At 41.3% G+C, this 23,497-nt stretch overlaps 7 non-coding genes across 7 annotated transcripts; all 7 read right to left on the bottom strand.

Annotated features, from left to right (window-relative positions):
• Nucleotides 1–2,601: 2,601 nt before the first annotated feature.
• Nucleotides 2,602–2,674, bottom strand: TRNAR-CCU (transfer RNA arginine (anticodon CCU)). The gene has a single exon. It is a non-coding gene; the product is annotated as a tRNA-Arg (tRNA).
• A 1,523-nt stretch (nt 2,675–4,197) lies between these two features.
• TRNAR-CCU (transfer RNA arginine (anticodon CCU)) lies at nt 4,198–4,270 on the bottom strand. Its single transcript has one exon. It is a non-coding gene; the product is annotated as a tRNA-Arg (tRNA).
• A 1,520-nt stretch (nt 4,271–5,790) lies between these two features.
• Nucleotides 5,791–5,865, bottom strand: TRNAR-CCU (transfer RNA arginine (anticodon CCU)). The gene has a single exon. It is a non-coding gene; the product is annotated as a tRNA-Arg (tRNA).
• Nucleotides 5,866–7,387: 1,522 nt separating this feature from the next.
• On the bottom strand, nt 7,388–7,460 carry TRNAR-CCU (transfer RNA arginine (anticodon CCU)). The gene has a single exon. It is a non-coding gene; the product is annotated as a tRNA-Arg (tRNA).
• A 1,521-nt stretch (nt 7,461–8,981) lies between these two features.
• On the bottom strand, nt 8,982–9,056 carry TRNAR-CCU (transfer RNA arginine (anticodon CCU)). Its single transcript has one exon. It is a non-coding gene; the product is annotated as a tRNA-Arg (tRNA).
• A 12,200-nt stretch (nt 9,057–21,256) lies between these two features.
• TRNAR-CCU (transfer RNA arginine (anticodon CCU)) lies at nt 21,257–21,329 on the bottom strand. The gene has a single exon. It is a non-coding gene; the product is annotated as a tRNA-Arg (tRNA).
• A 1,523-nt stretch (nt 21,330–22,852) lies between these two features.
• On the bottom strand, nt 22,853–22,925 carry TRNAR-CCU (transfer RNA arginine (anticodon CCU)). Its single transcript has one exon. It is a non-coding gene; the product is annotated as a tRNA-Arg (tRNA).
• Between the last annotated feature and the right edge of the window lie 572 nt (nt 22,926–23,497).

The following is a 23,497-nucleotide window of genomic DNA, read 5'->3' on the forward strand; positions in this document are numbered from 1 at the left end:
ACTTACACACCTTGCAGTTCATCTACACACACTTGAGCTCAAAACCTATTCTGTGAAGTCAAAATTCTGCAAACCTAGTACATATTCAGTGCGTGTACATAGAAGCACTTTTTAATGCCACTTAAATGCACTAGATTTTAGACTGAAGATGCAATCTAAATGACTGTGCAGTATGTACTCCACTTTTTTATTAATTAGGATTGAGAACATGATGGCTATAAGAGTATTGGAAGAGCCTGCTTCCATTCTGAATGGAAACCTGAATTATGTGACAATTGGCAAAAAACGACCACGAAGGGACTCAAACCCTCTATCTTCTGACCCGAAGTCAGACGCCTTATCCATTAGTCCACGCGGTCATGTGTCCTGCTGTATTTATTTTTATACTGTGGGTGGTATGCAAGGTTGGAAAATATATTATTTATAGTTATTTAGGTTTACAAACCATTGGTTTTTTTTTTCAGCTCCTTTCAATTAAATCACTTTTTTGGAATTTATATAATGAGAATGTCACCAGTACGATAAGCTATTGTTTTCATTTTTGCATTTAAACCTCTTTCTTCATGAGATTAAAGCTCAGTTTATGCTTTATTTAGCTCTGGATGTTTCCAGAAGTGGAGAGAAACTGTTTTGAAAGTAGTACAAACTGCTCCTTCCTGGCTATTCCAATTTACACACACTCAAAGGCTGTATACGTTTCATGAAACCCGGCTTGCCCTATTTAAGTAGCTGAAAGCCTTTCACCACCTCTAGGAACAACAGTTACACCAATCCAATTCAAATAATTTTTTCCAAAGGAATATCTTCTGCCGGGTCAAAAATGCATCTGACAAAGACAGGTGTTTCAAAAATCGACTTTGTAGTTTCCGAACATCAACATGACTCTGACGAGTACAGAAGTAAAATGGTACCATTTCAACGTTCCTAATACCTCATAAGCTTCTGAGAGGAAGCATGTAATAAATATATTTATTTTTCTGGAAAAGTAAGAGTGGACATTGGTTTGCAACTCAGATGGGACTCGAACCCACAATCCCTGGCTTAGGAGGCCAGTGGCTTATCCATTAGGCCACTGAGGCACAGACAAATACCAGCAATCTAGAGGCATTATTTAAATGAATTCATTCGTCCAACACTGGTGTCTGCACACAGGACTTTTTTCAGTTCTCTCCATAAGTAAACTTCCCATTTTCATCCTCTTCATCCCCGACTTTAACACTCAGTTGTGTGCTATAATGGAGACTCTGTATTTCTAGCAAGTGGAGAGAAATTGGAGGAGAACCATTTTCGAATCAACACTTCTTCTTCCATGGATGCTATTCTTAATAAACTGGGCTTTGACAGTGGTATCAAGCCGTCCTTGTCTTCAGCAGGACACAGAAACAGGCACCAAGTCTACTAACCAAGTTCAACCACACTCTGCAACTTAATAGACCAGTGCTTTACAAATTAGCCAACTTTGTCATCAGCAAAGGCAGCCAATGTGCCAATCCTTTATAATTCTTCTGTAGTACTTTTCTTTCTCGTAGGCAAAATTAGCACTTTAACTGCACAAATCATACAGATTTTACACTTGAAGCACTCCATGAACACATACTTACACACCTTGCAGTTCATCTACACACTCTTGAGCTAAAAACCCATTCTGTGAAGTCAAAATTCTGCAAACCTAGTACATATTCAGTGCGTGTACATAGAAGCACTTTTTAATGCCACTTAAATGCACTAGATTTTAGACTGAAGATGCAATCTAAATGAATGTGCAGTATGTACTCCACTTTTTTATTAATTAGGAATGAGAACATTATGGCTATAAGAGCATTGGAAGAGCCTGCTTCCATTCTGAATGGAAACCTGAATTGAGTGACAATTGGCAAAAACCGACCACGAAGGGACTGGAACCCTCTATCTTCTGATCCGAAGTCAGACGCCTTATCCATTAGTCCACGCGGTCATGTGTCCTGCTGCTTTTATTTTTATACTGTAGGTGGTATGCAAGGTTGGAAAATATATTATTTATAGTTATTTAGGTTTACAAACCATTGTGGGGTTTTTTCAGCTCCTTTCAATTAAATCACTTTTTTGGAATTTATATAATGAGAATGTCACCAGTACGATAAGCTATTGTTTTCATTTTTGCATTTAAACCTCTTTCTTCATGAGATTAAAGCTCAGTTTATGCTTTATATAGCTCTGGATGTTTCCAGAAGTGGAGAGAAACTTTTTTGAAAGTAGTACAAACTGCTCCTTCCTGGATATTCCAATTTACACACACTCAAAGGTTGTATACGTTTCATGAATCCTGACTTGCCCTATTCAAGTGCCTGAAAGCCTTTCACCACCTCTAGGAACAACAGTTACACCAATCCAATTCAAATAATTTTTTCCAAAGGAATATCTTCTGCCGGGTCAAAAATGCATCTGACAAAGACAGGTGTTTCAAAAATCGACTTTGTAGTTCCAGAACATCAACATGACTCTGACGAGTACAGAAGTAAAATGGTACCATTTCAACGTTCCTAATACCTCATAAGCTTCTGAGAGGAAGCATGTAATAAATATATTTATTTTTCTGGAAAAGTAAGAGTGGACATTGGTTTGCACCTCAGATGGGACTCAAACCCACAATCCCTGGCTTAGGAGGCCAGTGCCTTATCCATTAGGCCACTGAGGCACAGACAAATACCAGCAATCTAGAGGCATTATTTAAATGTATTGATTCATCCAACACTGGTGTCTGCACACAGGACATTTCTCAGTTCTCTCCATAAGTAAACTTCCCATTTTCATCCTCTTCCATCCCCGAATTTAACACTCTGTTCTGTGCTATAATGGAGACTCTGTATTTCTAGCAAGTGGAGAGAAATTGGAGGAGAACCATTTTCGAATCAACACTTCTTCTTCCATGGATGCTTTTCTCAATAAACTGGGCTTTGACAGTGGCATCAAGCCGTCCTTGTATTCAGCAGGACACAGAAACAGGTACCAAGTCTACTAACCAAGTTCAACCACACTCTGCAACTTAATAGACCAGTGCTTTACAAATTAGCCAACTGTGTCATCAGCAAAGGCAGACAATGTGCCAATCCTTTATAATTCTTCTGTAGTACTTTTCTTTCTCGTAGGCAAAATTAGCACTTTAACTGCACAAATCATACAGATTTTACACTTGAAGCACTCCATGAACACTTACTTACACACCTTGCAGTTCATCTACACACACTTGAGCTCAAAACCCATTCTGTGAAGTCAAAATTCTGCAAACCTAGTACATATTCAGTGCGTGTACATAGAAGCACTTTTTAATGCCACTTAAATGCACTAGATTTTAGACTGAAGATGCAATCTAAATGACTGTGCAGTATGTACTCCACTTTTTTATTAATTAGGATTGAGAACATGATGGCTATAAGAGTATTGGAAGAGCCTGCTTCCATTCTGAATGGAAACCTGAATTATGTGACAATTGGCAAAAAACGACCACGAAGGGACTCGAACCCTCTATCTTCTGACCCGAAGTCAGACACCTTATCCATTAGTCCACGCGGTCATGTGTCCTGCTGCATTTATTTTTATACTGTGGGTGGTATGCAAGGTTGGAAAATATATTATTTATAGTTATTTAGGTTTACAAACCATTGTTGTTTTTTTTCAGCTCCTTTCAATTAAATCACTTTTTTGGAATTTATATAATGAGAATGTCACCAGTACGATAAGCTATTGTTTTCATTTTTGCATTTAAACCTCTTTCTTCATGAGATTAAAGCTCAGTTTATGCTTTATTTAGCTCTGGATGTTTCCAGAAGTGGAGAGAAACTGTTTTGAAAGTAGTACAAACTGCTCCTTCCTGGCTATTCCAATTTACACACACTCAAAGGCTGTATACGTTTCATGAAACCCGGCTTGCCCTATTTAAGTAGCTGAAAGCCTTTCACCACCTCTAGGAACAACAGTTACACCAATCCAATTCAAATAATTTTTTCCAAAGGAATATCTTCTGTCGGGTCAAAAATGCATCTGACAAAGACAGGTGTTTCAAAAATCGACTTTGTAGTTCCAGAACATCAACATGACTCTGACGAGTACAGAAGTAAAATGGTACCATTTCAAAGTTCCTAATACCTCATAAACATCTGAGAGGAAGCATGTAATAAATATATTTATTTTTCTGGAAAAGTAAGAGTGAACATTGGTTTGCACCTCAGACGGGACTCGAACCCACAATCCCTGGCTTAGGAGGCCAGTGCCTTATCCATTAGGCCACTGAGGCACAGATAAATGCCAGCAATCTAGAGGCATTATTTAAATGTATTCAATCGTCCTACACTGGTGTCTGCACACAGGATATTTCTCAGTTCTCTCCATAAGTAAACTTCCCATTTTCATGCTCTTCCATCCCCGACTTTAACACTCTGTTGTGTGCTATAATGGAGACTCTGTATTTCTAGCAAGTGGAGAGAAATTGGAGGAGAACCATTTTCGAATCAACACTTCTTCTTCCATGGATGCTTTTCTTAATAAACTGGGCTTTGACAGTGGTATCAAGCCGTCCTTGTCTTCAGCAGGACACAGAAACAGGTACCAAGTCTACTAACCAAGTTCAACCACCCTCTGCAACTTAATAGACCAGTGTTTTACAAATTAGCCAACTGTGTCATCAGCAAAGGCAGACAATGTGCCAATCCTTTATAATTCTTCTGTAGTACTTTTCTTTCTCGTAGACAAAATTAGCACTTTAACTGCACAAATCATACAGATTTTACACTTGAAGCACTCCATGAACACTTACTTACACACCTTGCAGTTCATCTACACACACTTGAGCTCAAAACCCATTCTGTGAAGTCAAAATTCTGCAAACCTAGTACATATTCAGTGCGTGTACATAGAAGCACTTTTTAATGCCACTTAAATGCACTAGATTTTAGACTGAAGATGCAATCTAAATGACTGTGCAGTATGTACTCCACTTTTTTATTAATTAGGATTGAGAACATGATGGCTATAAGAGTATTGGAAGAGCCTGCTTCCATTCTGAATGGAAACCTGAATTATGTGACAATTGGCAAAAAACGACCACGAAGGGACTCAAACCCTCTATCTTCTGACCCGAAGTCAGACGCCTTATCCATTAGTCCACGCGGTCATGTGTCCTGCTGTATTTATTTTTATACTGTGGGTGGTATGCAAGGTTGGAAAATATATTATTTATAGTTATTTAGGTTTACAAACCATTGGTTTTTTTTTTCAGCTCCTTTCAATTAAATCACTTTTTGGAATTTATATAATGAGAATGTCACCAGTACGATAAGCTATTGTTTTCATTTTTGCATTTAAACCTCTTTCTTCATGAGATTAAAGCTCAGTTTCTGCTTTATTTAGCTCTGGATGTTTCCAGAAGTGGAGAGAAACTGTTTTGAAAGTAGTACAAACTGCTCCTTCCTGGCTATTCCAATTTACACACACTCAAAGGCTGTATACGTTTCATGAAACCCGGCTTGCCCTATTTAAGTAGCTGAAAGCCTTTCACCACCTCTAGGAACAACAGTTACACCAATCCAATTCAAATAATTTTTTCCAAAGGAATATCTTCTGCCGGGTCAAAAATGCATCTGACAAAGACAGGTGTTTCAAAAATCGTCTTTGTAGTTTCCGAACATCAACATGACTCTGACGAGTACAGAAGTAAAATGGTACCATTTCAACGTTCCTAATACCTCATAAGCTTCTGAGAGGAAGCATGTAATAAATATATTTATTTTTCTGGAAAAGTAAGAGTGGACATTGGTTTGCAACTCAGATGGGACTCGAACCCACAATCCCTGGCTTAGGAGGCCAGTGCCTTATCCATTAGGCCACTGAGGCACAGACAAATACCAGCAATCTAGAGGCATTATTTAAATGAATTCATTCGTCCAACACTGGTGTCTGCACACAGGACTTTTTTCAGTTCTCTCCATAAGTAAACTTCCCATTTTCATCCTCTTCATCCCCGACTTTAACACTCAGTTGTGTGCTATAATGGAGACTCTGTATTTCTAGCAAGTGGAGAGAAATTGGAGGAGAACCATTTTCGAATCAACACTTCTTCTTCCATGGATGCTATTCTTAATAAACTGGGCTTTGACAGTGGTATCAAGCCGTCCTTGTCTTCAGCAGGACACAGAAACAGGCACCAAGTCTACTAACCAAGTTCAACCACACTCTGCAACTTAATAGACCAGTGCTTTACAAATTAGCCAACTTTGTCATCAGCAAAGGCAGCCAATGTGCCAATCCTTTATAATTCTTCTGTAGTACTTTTCTTTCTCGTAGGCAAAATTAGCACTTTAACTGCACAAATCATACAGATTTTACACTTGAAGCACTCCATGAACACATACTTACACACCTTGCAGTTCATCTACACACTCTTGAGCTAAAAACCCATTCTGTGAAGTCAAAATTCTGCAAACCTAGTACATATTCAGTGCGTGTACATAGAAGCACTTTTTAATGCCACTTAAATGCACTAGATTTTAGACTGAAGATGCAATCTAAATGAATGTGCAGTATGTACTCCACTTTTTTATTAATTAGGAATGAGAACATTATGGCTATAAGAGCATTGGAAGAGCCTGCTTCCATTCTGAATGGAAACCTGAATTGAGTGACAATTGGCAAAAACCGACCACGAAGGGACTGGAACCCTCTATCTTCTGATCCGAAGTCAGACGCCTTATCCATTAGTCCACGCGGTCATGTGTCCTGCTGCTTTTATTTTTATACTGTAGGTGGTATGCAAGGTTGGAAAATATATTATTTATAGTTATTTAGGTTTACAAACCATTGTGGGGGTTTTTCAGCTCCTTTCAATTAAATCACTTTTTTGGAATTTATATAATGAGAATGTCACCAGTACGATAAGCTATTGTTTTCATTTTTGCATTTAAACCTCTTTCTTCATGAGATTAAAGCTCAGTTTATGCTTTATATAGCTCTGGATGTTTCCAGAAGTGGAGAGAAACTTTTTTGAAAGTAGTACAAACTGCTCCTTCCTGGATATTCCAATTTACACACACTCAAAGGTTGTATACGTTTCATGAATCCTGACTTGCCCTATTCAAGTGCCTGAAAGCCTTTCACCACCTCTAGGAACAACAGTTACACCAATCCAATTCAAATAATTTTTTCCAAAGGAATATCTTCTGCCGGGTCAAAAATGCATCTGACAAAGACAGGTGTTTCAAAAATCGACTTTGTAGTTCCAGAACATCAACATGACTCTGACGAGTACAGAAGTAAAATGGTACCATTTCAACGTTCCTAATACCTCATAAGCTTCTGAGAGGAAGCATGTAATAAATATATTTATTTTTCTGGAAAAGTAAGAGTGGACATTGGTTTGCACCTCAGATGGGACTCAAACCCACAATCCCTGGCTTAGGAGGCCAGTGCCTTATCCATTAGGCCACTGAGGCACAGACAAATACCAGCAATCTAGAGGCATTATTTAAATGTATTGATTCATCCAACACTGGTGTCTGCACACAGGACATTTCTCAGTTCTCTCCATAAGTAAACTTCCCATTTTCATCCTCTTCCATCCCCGAATTTAACACTCTGTTCTGTGCTATAATGGAGACTCTGTATTTCTAGCAAGTGGAGAGAAATTGGAGGAGAACCATTTTCGAATCAACACTTCTTCTTCCATGGATGCTTTTCTCAATAAACTGGGCTTTGACAGTGGCATCAAGCCGTCCTTGTATTCAGCAGGACACAGAAACAGGTACCAAGTCTACTAACCAAGTTCAACCACACTCTGCAACTTAATAGACCAGTGCTTTACAAATTAGCCAACTGTGTCATCAGCAAAGGCAGACAATGTGCCAATCCTTTATAATTCTTCTGTAGTACTTTTCTTTCTCGTAGGCAAAATTAGCACTTTAACTGCACAAATCATACAGATTTTACACTTGAAGCACTCCATGAACACTTACTTACACACCTTGCAGTTCATCTACACACACTTGAGCTCAAAACCCATTCTGTGAAGTCAAAATTCTGCAAACCTAGTACATATTCAGTGCGTGTACATAGAAGCACTTTTTAATGCCACTTAAATGCACTAGATTTTAGACTGAAGATGCAATCTAAATGACTGTGCAGTATGTACTCCACTTTTTTATTAATTAGGATTGAGAACATGATGGCTATAAGAGTATTGGAAGAGCCTGCTTCCATTCTGAATGGAAACCTGAATTATGTGACAATTGGCAAAAAACGACCACGAAGGGACTCGAACCCTCTATCTTCTGACCCGAAGTCAGACACCTTATCCATTAGTCCACGCGGTCATGTGTCCTGCTGCATTTATTTTTATACTGTGGGTGGTATGCAAGGTTGGAAAATATATTATTTATAGTTATTTAGGTTTACAAACCATTGTTGTTTTTTTTCAGCTCCTTTCAATTAAATCACTTTTTTGGAATTTATATAATGAGAAAGTCACCAGTACGATAAGCTATTGTTTTCATTTTTGCATTTAAACCTCTTTCTTCATGAGATTAAAGCTCAGTTTATGCTTTATTTAGCTCTGGATGTTTCCAGAAGTGGAGAGAAACTGTTTTGAAAGTAGTACAAACTGCTCCTTCCTGGCTATTCCAATTTACACACACTCAAAGGCTGTATATGTTTCATGAAACCCGGCTTGCCCTATTTAAGTAGCTGAAAGCCTTTCACCACCTCTAGGAACAACAGTTACACCAATCCAATTCAAATAATTTTTTCCAAAGGAATATCTTCTGTCGGGTCAAAAATGCATCTGACAAAGACAGGTGTTTCAAAAATCGACTTTGTAGTTTCCGAACATCAACATGACTCTGACGAGTACAGAAGTAAAATGGTACCATTTCAACGTTCCTAATACCTCATAAGCTTCTGAGAGGAAGCATGTAATAAATATATTTATTTTTCTGGAAAAGTAAGAGTGGACATTGGTTTGCAACTCAGATGGGACTCGAACCCACAATCCCTGGCTTAGGAGGCCAGTGCCTTATCCATTAGGCCACTGAGGCACAGACAAATACCAGCAATCTAGAGGCATTATTTAAATGTATTCATTCGTCCAACACTGGTGTCTGCACACAGGACTTTTTTCAGTTCTCTCCATAAGTAAACTTCCCATTTTCATCCTCTTCATCCCCGACTTTAACACTCAGTTGTGTGCTATAATGGAGACTCTGTATTTCTAGCAAGTGGAGAGAAATTGGAGGAGAACCATTTTCGAATCAACACTTCTTCTTCCATGGATGCTATTCTTAATAAACTGGGCTTGTTGCAGGGTTTCTGTACTCACACAGAACTGTGCACAGAGGAGTGGAACCTCGGCAAATTAGGGTGTCCCAAAACTTACCTTAGCAACCAACTCACCCCTTACCGAGCTAGCTACAGTGTCTCATTGGACATATCAAACACCCAATGTTTAGACAAACCAGAACATGAACTTACAGTACCTCAGGGTACGTGGGACTCATGAACACTCTTTCGTTATATTATCATTACAAACCAGAACATGGAGTAAAGAAGACACATGTGCATTTGAAATGTTTATTTACTAATGCCGTCTTCTCAGGCGCAGTATCTTTGATAATACAAGTATACTTATTATCAGTAGCAAAATTATCAGCATAGTTACTAAGACATAAAAAGCGAATGGTGACAGCATGTTAACATGCTGTAATGAATAAGAGTTAACAACACTTATATCTCACCCTCCCTAACACATATATTATATTATTATCTAAGAAGGTCTCTTTGGGTTGTTTTAGGGCGGGCCCATACCTTAGTGTCCTAGCATGAAGGAATCACATCAGCATACACCAGCTCTCTCTGCATGTGCACCGCATCAAGTGTGTTAACAATTCTCGTGCAAAGCAATATCAATCCCGCCTCAAGCCCAAGTTGGCAAAGGCTGCACTTGTGTTATGACTATGAAGGCGTGGAGATCAGACCTCATAACAATTCCATATCGTGTTGCTCCTGAAACTTCAGCACTCTCCGTGCAGACATGTTTTATTAAACAAAGCAGATATCAGAGCAATAACATATTATTCTCACATTCACCACGCCAAACTACTAGGTTGAAAGCTAAGTCAACAAATGAGGGTCGTGTGCAGAAGTTGCAAGAAAGGAAAAATGGCGTTTAAATCTCAAACGTACCTATGCTAACTTAACACGATATAGGGATATATAGGAGTTATACAACACCCCCCCATGATCCGAGAACGGACTAAATAAGGTAACAGAAGTGCCATCACATGAGAGCAGAATCCATTTATAAACGAGCATGAATAAAGATTCAAATATAAAAATTAATGCTAAAAAAATAGCCCACAAATATACTGTGGCTCAAGCCAATAGGCAAGCAAAAAATAAAATGTCTTGACCAAAAGTCAATAAAATCAAGGAAATGCTATCAATCAGCATGTCAATTTGAGGCAGTGTCTATGATAAGACCGTATATGAAAAGTAAGCTGCAACAGCCTCCAGGAGGAAGTCACTGTCCTCATCAGAAAACAGTTCAGCCATCCAATTTAAAAGATGAAAGGAACATACGTGATCTTCCAGCACCGGATCCTCTATAACCATCAGAGGACAGCTCGGTGGGTTCTCAAGAAAACTTAGTTCCAAGAAATTCTGCGCTGACGACAACACATCCCAGGGACCCATTAGTCCATGTGCCACCGCCAAGGCCATAACCCTTTCGTCAGAACAAACCAACTCGTGAGCAATGATAGGACTCATCAGTTGATCAAAATCGACGTCAGAAGATGCTGGTCCGCAGAGACACAAATCAATGGCCCAAAGGAAATCACAGGTCAGACAGCGAAATACAGGCTGGACACAGGTGAAATAGGAGAACCGAAAAGATAATCCAAACGCCGTGCTTAGAGTCGCTAACGGCAGTGTGCCATAGTAATCAAGCATGCGGTTGCGAAACCGCGTCAGTAGTAGCCGTGCGTGGTCTTGCACAGGAAGGGCATCCATATTTAAAAAGGCAGAAAACCACCAATGCGCCAGCCGCTAATGCAAGCAAAAACGGGAACCCTCCAAATAAGGATGAAAAAATAGAATGGAAGAATGCAGGGATGACTCCAAATATCTTCTCAAAGGAAGTCACGAGACCACCGCTAACAACTTTAAAAAAATGTGCTAGGCCCGTTGTGGAGGATGCGTTAAAGATAGAACGGACCATGGCTCCGAAATGCAAGGGCAAATCAGTGTTTAAAAGAGCCTGAACCTCCGTGCGGGTGTTAGCAATGTGAAGCACGAAAGTTTCACGGGCCGAGCTCAAGGCCACCTCTTTCTGGGACAATAGAGCTCTTATTCTAGCCATGCCGCTGAATTCTGCTCCCAAGGTCGGTATCTGTGGCCAAATGGAAGACTCCCTATGTTCACGTGTGGGAGGATAAAGAACATTTCTGCAGCAAATAACTCGCTCACTAACCGTTACTATGAAAGCTATACCTTTAATTAAACCACAGCAGTTTTCATTATTGAGCATTAAATAACTACCATTCTCTAACAATTTAAACGTGGGGATGATAGCAGGAACTGGCGTGCCCTGTAAAACGCAAGCCATATTCGGTCTGTCCCTGTTACATGAACCGTGTAACTGTATGTGTCTACACATTAAAGAATGATCTGGCGTCTCAGTACACTCATCCCCTGTTAGATAAACCTCTTGTTCATCCTTGAAACATCTGTATGTGTATGGGAGTGACCAGACCTCATGAAGAAAACCGCTACCTAAGGGTTCAAAACGACCTATTGGCACATATTTCATACAATTTGAAAACTTATATAAAGCAAACGGCAGCGTTATTAAACCGTGGATAAGCCACGTAGCAGCAGTGGTCTCTGCCACAGAAAAAGGTAAAGATTCCAATCTTTCAATATGGAGCATAGAAAAGGAAGCATCACGCATTGAAAGCAAGCGTTGTTTGTCTGTCAAATTAAACGGTGCAAATAAAGAGGAAACGTTCATGTATCCCCAGGGAACTTTACCCATTTTTAGAGTCTGTAGTGTCCATGCAAACTGCATGATTGAACGTAATTGATTTTGACCATGGTATAATACAGACACTTCATCATGCACAATATCAACAACAGACGACACAATATTATCTAATGTGTAAATTCTAGAGGAAAGCACGTTAATGCTATTGTCAACCACTGCAAGCACTTTCTCAAGATTTGCCTGATCAATAGCCCTAAGGCGTGAAGCAGCCTCAATCTGTGAGAGTTTCCAAATTTCATTGTAAACACCATATAACCACCTTTTAGACCTGCCACTAGCTGGGCCCTTAATGAAATCATTCAAATCCACGTCTGCATTCAGTTTGGAAAGGTGATACTTAACCGCAGGTAAAGTTGAATGTTTCAGCCAAGCTTGACACAACTTGCCAACTGAGTAAGAGGTGACAGTATGACTCAAATCAAAACGGGGATCAGATCTAACAGTCTTAAAACCGTCAGTTATATTTAAAAATCTCTTTTGGCAAGAATCAGCACCACGGTGCCAAAGCAGCCAACCCTTGGGATTCATACTGGAAATGTTAAAGGAGGAATTCAGAAGCAGAGCCTGTATATCTCTAATGGACAAATTAGTAAAATTACTCCAATTCTCATATTCCTCCAACTCCGGGAAAGACGGGGTGTTTAACCTTTTAGATGTAGCCAATCCAAAGCACGTGGTCTGAGAAATGGTTTCATTTAAAAACCACATATGATTTGGGATGAGACATGCACGGTGCAAAGCCTCAGTGCCTTGTACCTGCCAGGCCCTTGAGCCCCAAACTGATTTAAGGTCTATGGTATCCTTCCATAACTCATACCCTCCAGTAACTAATTGATCCAGGAAGGCCTTTGAATATAACAATTTTGTATTTGTAAGTCGAACCTTGGACAGTGGTTGTTTGTGAAATTTAAAATAAAAGGACTCGGGATTGGACTGATTAAAGTCAGTGAAATAAGTATACTTTTTAAGAAACGTTTCTGAACTCCCTTGTGTTGGTGCTGGGCAATGTTCCCACTGAGTAAAATTAACCGCATCCCTTCGGGAAGATGTCTTGTGTAAGAAGTGATTGCCATAATGTTGGTAACAGAACAATTCACCATAATTAGCAGATTCTAAATATAAATCCTCAGCATCAAAAGCAGCATAATATTTCAAATCAGAAAACAAACTTTCCACAGCATTAACATCCCAATCATCAGAACGAATGTTTTGTTTCACCACATCCCCCATATTAACTCTTAGTACATTAGGGACATTAACGACTTCTGTTGGACCATGTATCTGAAAACGAACTGCATCCCACGCGATTCCATCCAGAACAGGCCACGCTGTGATGTTAACCAAAGTCAAGTCTCTTTTTAATCTGTGTGTAGAATGTGAAGAGGAAAGTGGGGCCAAAGTTCCATTCAAATGAGTAATGCAAGTTCTCTCCTCGACATAGTGTCCATTCATAATGCGAAAAAAATAAAACACAAAACCAATTGACATAAAAAGGTAAACTGAAAAAAGGACCAGCCAAATGTATATCCAAGGAGGTATCAAAAAATGTTTTTTAAACAGGCTAGCATATACTGCAATTTTAGAGGGTTTTTTCGAGGCAAGGGAAGCAGAGTCAAATGAAAATCTGGATTCCGTGGCTAAACGAGCTTGCATGTCAGGCATGGACAAATCAGTGGGGTATGTATAGTCTGTCTCATCAAGGTTAGTTCCTGGTAAATTATTCAATAATGGACTGGAAACAGCAGGTAATTCGATGGCCACCTCAGGTTCATTATTAGAAGCAGTGGGCATAATTGAATTTCTCACAATGGAAGGACAGGAAACAGCCGGTGTCATGCTAAGAAGAATCGGCCACTCTGTGTATCTTGACATTGTCAATAGAAATAAACCTGTTTTCCTTACGACCTGGAAGTGGTGGTAAAATGACTGTTCTTGTGCCCTTCACTCCAAGCACTGGGACCGGAGCTCGATAGGAGGGACCAAACTCTTTCTTGTTGTCGATCTTCTCTCGAACCAGTTCTCCAACTTGGGGTAGCCAGCCAACTACCGGGATCTGCAACGCATCATCCGATGTGGAGGGCAAATGTTCCTTTGCAAGAGTGTCTCTCGTCTTTTGTAGATTCTGTAAAACATTGCAATGTTCATCTGCGTCAAAGGAAGTGGCGCGAACCACCGAGTCTAGACCGTCAAGGTCAGGGACGAACATCTTGATGCCAAAGAGCATTTCGTATGGGGTCCGCCCACCCAGAGACCTTCTAGGGAGATTATTAAGAGCACGCTGCACGCCATAGAGGTGAGCCAGCCAGTTTCTGCCAGTGCCTATAACTCGGGCTGTCAAAGATTGCTTTAAATCACGGTTCATTCGTTCAACTACACTATTACCCTCGGGTCTGTAGGGTGACGAAAACTTGACTTGGACCCCCATCGAAGTCATGGCATCCTTATACGCCTTAGAGGCGAAAGCCGGACCCTGATCCGAATGGAAGGCACCACAGGCAAAAATCCCTATAAAGATACGCAAATCTCTGATGACAGTCCGGGAATCAGCGCTGCGATGTGGCCATACCCACACAAAGCGTGTGCATGAGTCAACTGCTACTAAGATGTATTTATACGCAGTATCAGATGAAAATGGACCGCAGTGATCTAAATAAACACAGCCTAGTGGTTTATTAGAAATGTACAACTGAGTCTGAGGCGGACGCGTAGCAGTTGAAGGTTTAATCTGCTGGCATATGTCACACAGAAGGACATAATCACGCGTCTGTTTGTACAGTCCCCGCCACCAGAAACGTAATTGTAATTGAGTTACAGTGGCCGAGACGCCCGCATGCGCAGACGCCACACCTTCATGAGCCGCTGTAATCAAGTCTGCTCTGCGATCCGAGTTGGGAATCAGCCGTTCCCCAACATCAGGAATTGTCACAAAAGGAACCTTTTCGGGACTTAAGTGGTATTTATACTTCGAAGGGAATCCCGGAGGATGTTTACTTCCCTTCTCAGAGGCAGCAATCGCTGCCAAGATGTCGCTATCAATCTTGGTTTTAGACCTAGTAACTGCTGCAACTAAGTATGTAGATACTGCTGATTTCGCCGCTTCATCAGCAAGCGAGTTGCCAACAGCGTGAACTCCCACGCGCTGATGACCGAGAGTATGAATCACATAAACGAGTGGCAACATAGCCTTAAGCTCTGCCACTCGAACCCAGATCATTTTATGTTTTATTGTGCTACCCTTGGAATCATGAAAATCATTTTGAATCCAAAAGAACAAGTTTTCATTGTAAGACTGGACACAGTAGTAAGAATCACTTACAATTAGAGTAGTAACACTTGGATCTGCGTACTCCAAAGCTAGTAAGAGAGCACGAAGCTCTGCCAATTGTGCGGTGCAATCGCCCAAGGGCAACGTGTGTACCTCCCTGGAAATGAACTCATCATTCAACATAGCACCGACCACAATGGCGCATGCGGAAACGTAGGCATGTTTAGAGCCATGCGCAACCTGCGCCGACCCATCAGTGTAAATGATGCAATGGAAGTCTTCCAAAGGTCGCATCGCCAGAGGAGCAGGATGAACGAATTCATACTGCAAGTACTCCTGCGACCGTAAGGAAGCGTCAAAAATAAACATGACATCTGCGGATGACAATGACGCAGCCCACTGTATCCACCGAGGGTGCAAAGCCTTTGAATTTGGTACACTGGCTTTCGTGACTGCCTCTAAATGAGGACAGGGTGTTACCACTAGCATGCGCTTCCCCTGCGACAGAGCTCGTTCCTTTAGAATAGCCATCTGTACAGCAGTTAAAACCTTTTCTATGGTGGGAAACCGCATCTCAGCCGAGGTGTACAAGTGTGACTTGTAAGCAATAGGTACAGTGTCACCTTCATTAAAAGTGAGGTACGTGAAACCCACCGTCCCAGGAATTATTCTTATGACCAGGTTGGTGTGGTTATCACGAGTCAGTAAATATTTAGAAGCGAGCAGATCAGCCTGCAAGGATTGCAAAATGGCTGAATGCTCAGGCAGCCAGCATGATTTTGAGAAAGTTGGTTGTATCAAAGCATACAAAGGCTTGATACGCTGGGCATATTCCGGAATGTAAGTTCTGCCGAAATTCAAAAAGCCCAGTAAGGATTGTAATTTTTTCAGAGATGTTGGTGCGCGCAATTGTGCGCACTTCTCCAAGAAGTGAGGAGCCAAACCTCTACCTTCATTGTCGAGCTCATAGCCCAAAAACAACACTGTGTGTTCAGCAATGTGCGATTTTGCAAAGTTGAATTTGTAACCCATGTCTGCGAAGTTGCAAACAAGAGAATTCACACGACACAGATGCTCCCAAATATCGTCGTCTGTGAGATATATGTCATCCACATACGAAAAAGCATCAGGGTCGAGTGCCTCCAGAATAGAGACAATTCGAGCGGTAAATACACCAGGACTATTCTTGTAGCCCATTGGAAGACGCCGGAATTGCTTTTGGACTCCAGCGCTTGTAAAACTGGTCCATTGGGAGCTAAAGCTGTCCAATCTGTGGGCATAAAAACCATTGGATATGTCAAGCGTTGTCTTGAAACGCTTACGCACGAGACTATCCACTAGGGCAGAGCCGTGGGTATTCTGTACTGCACAGTTACGGCAATGCGAGTTCAAATGCCGGTAATCCAAAACCAAACGATATGATCCGTCAGGTTTATTCACAGTAAAAAGGGGATTATTCATCGGTGACACACACGTTTCAATAACTCCCTGATATTCCAATTGTTCAAGGATTTCCGCGACGGAAGATTTTGCTTCACGCCGAATGGGATATTGAGGTTGAGGCTGCGGCTGAGACCGCAACGGAATTTCGTGGCAAGGCGACAATTTATCCCAACCACATTGGTTACGGTACAGAGCCGGCGCGAGAGCCCGAGCCCACTCTTCTGCAAAATGCTGCGCATGCTCTTTCGAGACAGTGTTCGCGAAACTGGGTAGGATTACCTCCTCCCCTCGCGGCGCCGCGAGCACAAAAGGTGGGGGCCAGTCAGCCTCCGAAAGTAAAATATCATATGTAGAAGACAGATTCTCCCAAAATACACCTTTAACGGTACGCTGTATGTCACCTTCAATTAACAGGACAATTTCATATAGTCTTTCAGGGGGAGCAAGTCTCGTATCCGCTGTTTCTATCACAACGTAGACTTCAGTCGCTGTCACCCTCAGTAGTGGACGCAGCGCCTCTCTGACTATGGTTATCTCCGCCGCGCTGTCCAGCAAGGTCAGAGCCCACGTCAGATTCCGAAGCCGCGTTCTCACTATCTGTGGCATATCGATGCGCTGTTAAGGCTGCGACTTTCTTTTTCGCAAACTGCGGACGCCGAGGCGTAGAATCCTCCTGCTTCACTGCGCCGTCCGTCTGGCGGGACTGACCACGTCCTTGTTGGCCACCACGTCCACGTCCACCCCCTCCTCCTCCACCGGTTTTCTGGGCCGATGTGTCCTGAAAGGAACGAGGAGAGCGTTGATCAGAACCCTGAAAACGATCAGGTGATTTAATCATCGCGCGGTCGCGCAAATCATAAACTTTTTCGGATGGCGCAGGAGCTTGTATCGCAGGAAAAGAACCCTGAGTCTGCATTGTCTGCTTCCCCTGTGTCTGTTTTTTAGGCCAATTTTGTTTCTTGGACTTTGGCTGGGCATCTGTCACTGCAGATTGCCCCTGTGGTTGTTTTTTCTCCTTCACTGGAAAATATTTCAGACCTCTACTTGTGCGGCCAATCGTTTTATAAGCGGCCACCACAATCTTTGCTAACTGGCGGGGTTTGTCGGCATCGGGCAGAGCAGCCAAAGCATTCGACACCTGAAAGTTAACTGCATCTCCTTTAACATTGGAGAGAATGAGCTCACTTACAATCTCAAAAGAACCACACAGGCGCATACCCAATTCAACCGCTGCCTCTGGACCGTGATCATTCTGAACACGTCGAACGATTTCAGGCAGGGCAGTCATAGACGGGGTGCCGAAGCACCTTGTATAAACTGCCGCAAATGTTTTTCCCCAGCTGTCACAGTCAGCAAGTTCAGGAGTAATATCCTTCGGTAGAGTAATCGTCAACATTCTATGTTTATCAGCAGGAGTAGAATTCGGAAAAACCGCCTCCAGTTGATCAAACTTCTCCGCTAGCCAGAATGGGAAGTCATCGTTGTCAACAGGACGCGCACCAAAAACCGAATTTACCATCACTGGATTGAGACGCATTCCGCCTCGTTCCATGGGAGCGGCCGCACCCCCCTGGGGACCACCAGGAAGATGTCGACCGATGTATTGCACTAAAGCACGAATCACGGAAATGGAAACTACATGAAGCCTGCGAATTTCTGCCAGGGTACAAGCCCCGTGAATCGGGTGCGGGGTAAAGCCACCCAATGCAGGCCAATTCGTACCTGGAATCGAGAGTGGACCTAACCTCGCACGGGACAAAGAGTGGGGGAGGGCGCCATCAAACCAAACTCGATGCTGCCAATGATCAATAGGTATTTCCAATGCCCTGTATGGCGTATATTCAGCCGGGACATCCGAGGCGGTGTAGGAGTGGAACAAACCAGAATTAGCGTCCACAGCCGGAAACGTAACCCAAGAGTAAAACAACTCGTAAGGAAACGCCGGATCTGCACTTACCACGAAAATCACAGCCATCCCATCTACTGGGACCTGGTACGTCTGAAGATGGTTGCGTACCGCTACGCGACTATGCTGCGCAATAGCCACCGCTGCCGCCATCACAGAATTGGAAACAAGAAAACACAAAGAATACTTTGTAGCACAACTGGGTAGTAATTCAAAGAAACCGTTTAAGTAAGAATCAAGCTTGAATAAAGACCTATTTCAAAAAATAGGTAGGTTTCACCAACACCCCGTTTTCCGGAAACGGATGTGAAGGGGTTAAGGCATGAATGATAAACTACTCGAGTGTCATGATATAAGACCACCGAAACCGTTGGGCGCCATGTTGCAGGGTTTCTGTACTCACACAGAACTGTGCACAGAGGAGTGGAACCTCGGCAAATTAGGGTGTCCCAAAACTTACCTTAGCAACCAACTCACCCCTTACCGAGCTAGCTACAGTGTCTCATTGGACATATCAAACACCCAATGTTTAGACAAACCAGAACATGAACTTACAGTACCTCAGGGTACGTGGGACTCATGAACACTCTTTCGTTATATTATCATTACAAACCAGAACATGGAGTAAAGAAGACACATGTGCATTTGAAATGTTTATTTACTAATGCCGTCTTCTCAGGCGCAGTATCTTTGATAATACAAGTATACTTATTATCAGTAGCAAAATTATCAGCATAGTTACTAAGACATAAAAAGCGAATGGTGACAGCATGTTAACATGCTGTAATGAATAAGAGTTAACAACACTTATATCTCACCCTCCCTAACACATATATTATATTATTATCTAAGAAGGTCTCTTTGGGTTGTTTTAGGGCGGGCCCATACCTTAGTGTCCTAGCATGTAGGAATCACATCAGCATACACCAGCTCTCTCTGCATGTGCACCGCATCAAGTGTGTTAACAATTCTCGTGCAAAGCAATATCAATCCCGCCTCAAGCCCAAGTTGGCAAAGGCTGCACTTGTGTTATGACTATGAAGGCGTGGAGATCAGACCTCATAACAATTCCATATCGTGTTGCTCCTGAAACTTCAGCACTCTCCGTGCAGACATGTTTTATTAAACAAAGCAGATATCAGAGCAATAACATATTATTCTCACATTCACCACGCCAAACTACTAGGTTGAAAGCTAAGTCAACAAATGAGGGTCGTGTGCAGAAGTTGCAAGAAAGGAAAAATGGCGTTTAAATCTCAAACGTACCTATGCTAACTTAACACGATATAGGGATATATAGGAGTTATACAACAGGCTTTGACAGTGGTATCAAGCCGTCCTTGTCTTCAGCAGGACACAGAAACAGGCACCAAGTCTACTAACCAAGTTCAACCACACTCTGCAACTTAATAGACCAGTGCTTTACAAATTAGCCAACTTTGTCATCAGCAAAGGCAGCCAATGTGCCAATCCTTTATAATTCTTCTGTAGTACTTTTCTTTCTCGTAGGCAAAATTAGCACTTTAACTGCACAAATCATACAGATTTTACACTTGAAGCACTCCATGAACACATACTTACACACCTTGCAGTTCATCTACACACTCTTGAGCTAAAAACCCATTCTGTGAAGTCAAAATTCTGCAAACCTAGTACATATTCAGTGCGTGTACATAGAAGCACTTTTTAATGCCACTTAAATGCACTAGATTTTAGACTGAAGATGCAATCTAAATGAATGTGCAGTATGTACTCCACTTTTTTATTAATTAGGAATGAGAACATTATGGCTATAAGAGCATTGGAAGAGCCTGCTTCCATTCTGAATGGAAACCTGAATTGAGTGACAATTGGCAAAAACCGACCACGAAGGGACTGGAACCCTCTATCTTCTGATCCGAAGTCAGACGCCTTATCCATTAGTCCACGCGGTCATGTGTCCTGCTGCTTTTATTTTTATACTGTAGGTGGTATGCAAGGTTGGAAAATATATTATTTATAGTTATTTAGGTTTACAAACCATTGTGGGGTTTTTTCAGCTCCTTTCAATTAAATCACTTTTTTGGAATTTATATAATGAGAATGTCACCAGTACGATAAGCTATTGTTTTCATTTTTGCATTTAAACCTCTTTCTTCATGAGATTAAAGCTCAGTTTATGCTTTATATAGCTCTGGATGTTTCCAGAAGTGGAGAGAAACTTTTTTGAAAGTAGTACAAACTGCTCCTTCCTGGATATTCCAATTTACACACACTCAAAGGTTGTATATGTTTCATGAATCCTGACTTGCCCTATTCAAGTGCCTGAAAGCCTTTCACCACCTCTAGGAACAACAGTTACACCAATCCAATTCAAATAATTTTTTCCAAAGGAATATCTTCTGCCGGGTCAAAAATGCATCTGACAAAGACAGGTGTTTCAAAAATCGACTTTGTAGTTCCAGAACATCAACATGACTCTGACGAGTACAGAAGTAAAATGGTACCATTTCAACGTTCCTAATACCTCATAAGCTTCTGAGAGGAAGCATGTAATAAATATATTTATTTTTCTGGAAAAGTAAGAGTGGACATTGGTTTGCACCTCAGATGGGACTCAAACCCACAATCCCTGGCTTAGGAGGCCAGTGCCTTATCCATTAGGCCACTGAGGCACAGACAAATACCAGCAATCTAGAGGCATTATTTAAATGTATTGATTCATCCAACACTGGTGTCTGCACACAGGACATTTCTCAGTTCTCTCCATAAGTAAACTTCCCATTTTCATCCTCTTCCATCCCCGAATTTAACACTCTGTTCTGTGCTATAATGGAGACTCTGTATTTCTAGCAAGTGGAGAGAAATTGGAGGAGAACCATTTTCGAATCAACACTTCTTCTTCCATGGATGCTTTTCTCAATAAACTGGGCTTTGACAGTGGCATCAAGCCGTCCTTGTATTCAGCAGGACACAGAAACAGGTACCAAGTCTACTAACCAAGTTCAACCACACTCTGCAACTTAATAGACCAGTGCTTTACAAATTAGCCAACTGTGTCATCAGCAAAGGCAGACAATGTGCCAATCCTTTATAATTCTTCTGTAGTACTTTTCTTTCTCGTAGGCAAAATTAGCACTTTAACTGCACAAATCATACAGATTTTACACTTGAAGCACTCCATGAACACTTACTTACACACCTTGCAGTTCATCTACACACACTTGAGCTCAAAACCCATTCTGTGAAGTCAAAATTCTGCAAACCTAGTACATATTCAGTGCGTGTACATAGAAGCACTTTTTAATGCCACTTAAATGCACTAGATTTTAGACTGAAGATGCAATCTAAATGACTGTGCAGTATGTACTCCACTTTTTTATTAATTAGGATTGAGAACATGATGGCTATAAGAGTATTGGAAGAGCCTGCTTCCATTCTGAATGGAAACCTGAATTATGTGACAATTGGCAAAAAACGACCACGAAGGGACTCGAACCCTCTATCTTCTGACCCGAAGTCAGACACCTTATCCATTAGTCCACGCGGTCATGTGTCCTGCTGCATTTATTTTTATACTGTGGGTGGTATGCAAGGTTGGAAAATATATTATTTATAGTTATTTAGGTTTACAAACCATTGTTGTTTTTTTTCAGCTCCTTTCAATTAAATCACTTTTTTGGAATTTATATAATGAGAATGTCACCAGTACGATAAGCTATTGTTTTCATTTTTGCATTTAAACCTCTTTCTTCATGAGATTAAAGCTCAGTTTATGCTTTATTTAGCTCTGGATGTTTCCAGAAGTGGAGAGAAACTGTTTTGAAAGTAGTACAAACTGCTCCTTCCTGGCTATTCCAATTTACACACACTCAAAGGCTGTATACGTTTCATGAAACCCGGCTTGCCCTATTTAAGTAGCTGAAAGCCTTTCACCACCTCTAGGAACAACAGTTACACCAATCCAATTCAAATAATTTTTTCCAAAGGAATATCTTCTGTCGGGTCAAAAATGCATCTGACAAAGACAGGTGTTTCAAAAATCGACTTTGTAGTTCCAGAACATCAACATGACTCTGACGAGTACAGAAGTAAAATGGTACCATTTCAAAGTTCCTAATACCTCATAAACATCTGAGAGGAAGCATGTAATAAATATATTTATTTTTCTGGAAAAGTAAGAGTGAACATTGGTTTGCACCTCAGACGGGACTCGAACCCACAATCCCTGGCTTAGGAGGCCAGTGCCTTATCCATTAGGCCACTGAGGCACAGATAAATGCCAGCAATCTAGAGGCATTATTTAAATGTATTCAATCGTCCTACACTGGTGTCTGCACACAGGATATTTCTCAGTTCTCTCCATAAGTAAACTTCCCATTTTCATGCTCTTCCATCCCCGACTTTAACACTCTGTTGTGTGCTATAATGGAGACTCTGTATTTCTAGCAAGTGGAGAGAAATTGGAGGAGAACCATTTTCGAATCAACACTTCTTCTTCCATGGATGCTTTTCTTAATAAACTGGGCTTTGACAGTGGTATCAAGCCGTCCTTGTCTTCAGCAGGACACAGAAACAGGTACCAAGTCTACTAACCAAGTTCAACCACCCTCTGCAACTTAATAGACCAGTGTTTTACAAATTAGCCAACTGTGTCATCAGCAAAGGCAGACAATGTGCCAATCCTTTATAATTCTTCTGTAGTACTTTTCTTTCTCGTAGACAAAATTAGCACTTTAACTGCACAAATCATACAGATTTTACACTTGAAGCACTCCATGAACACTTACTTACACACCTTGCAGTTCATCTACACACACTTGAGCTCAAAACCCATTCTGTG

This window comes from Lissotriton helveticus, chromosome 5_1, assembly GCF_964261635.1.
Source record: "Lissotriton helveticus chromosome 5_1, aLisHel1.1, whole genome shotgun sequence".
In the NCBI taxonomy this organism is placed as follows: domain Eukaryota; kingdom Metazoa; phylum Chordata; class Amphibia; order Caudata; family Salamandridae; genus Lissotriton; species Lissotriton helveticus.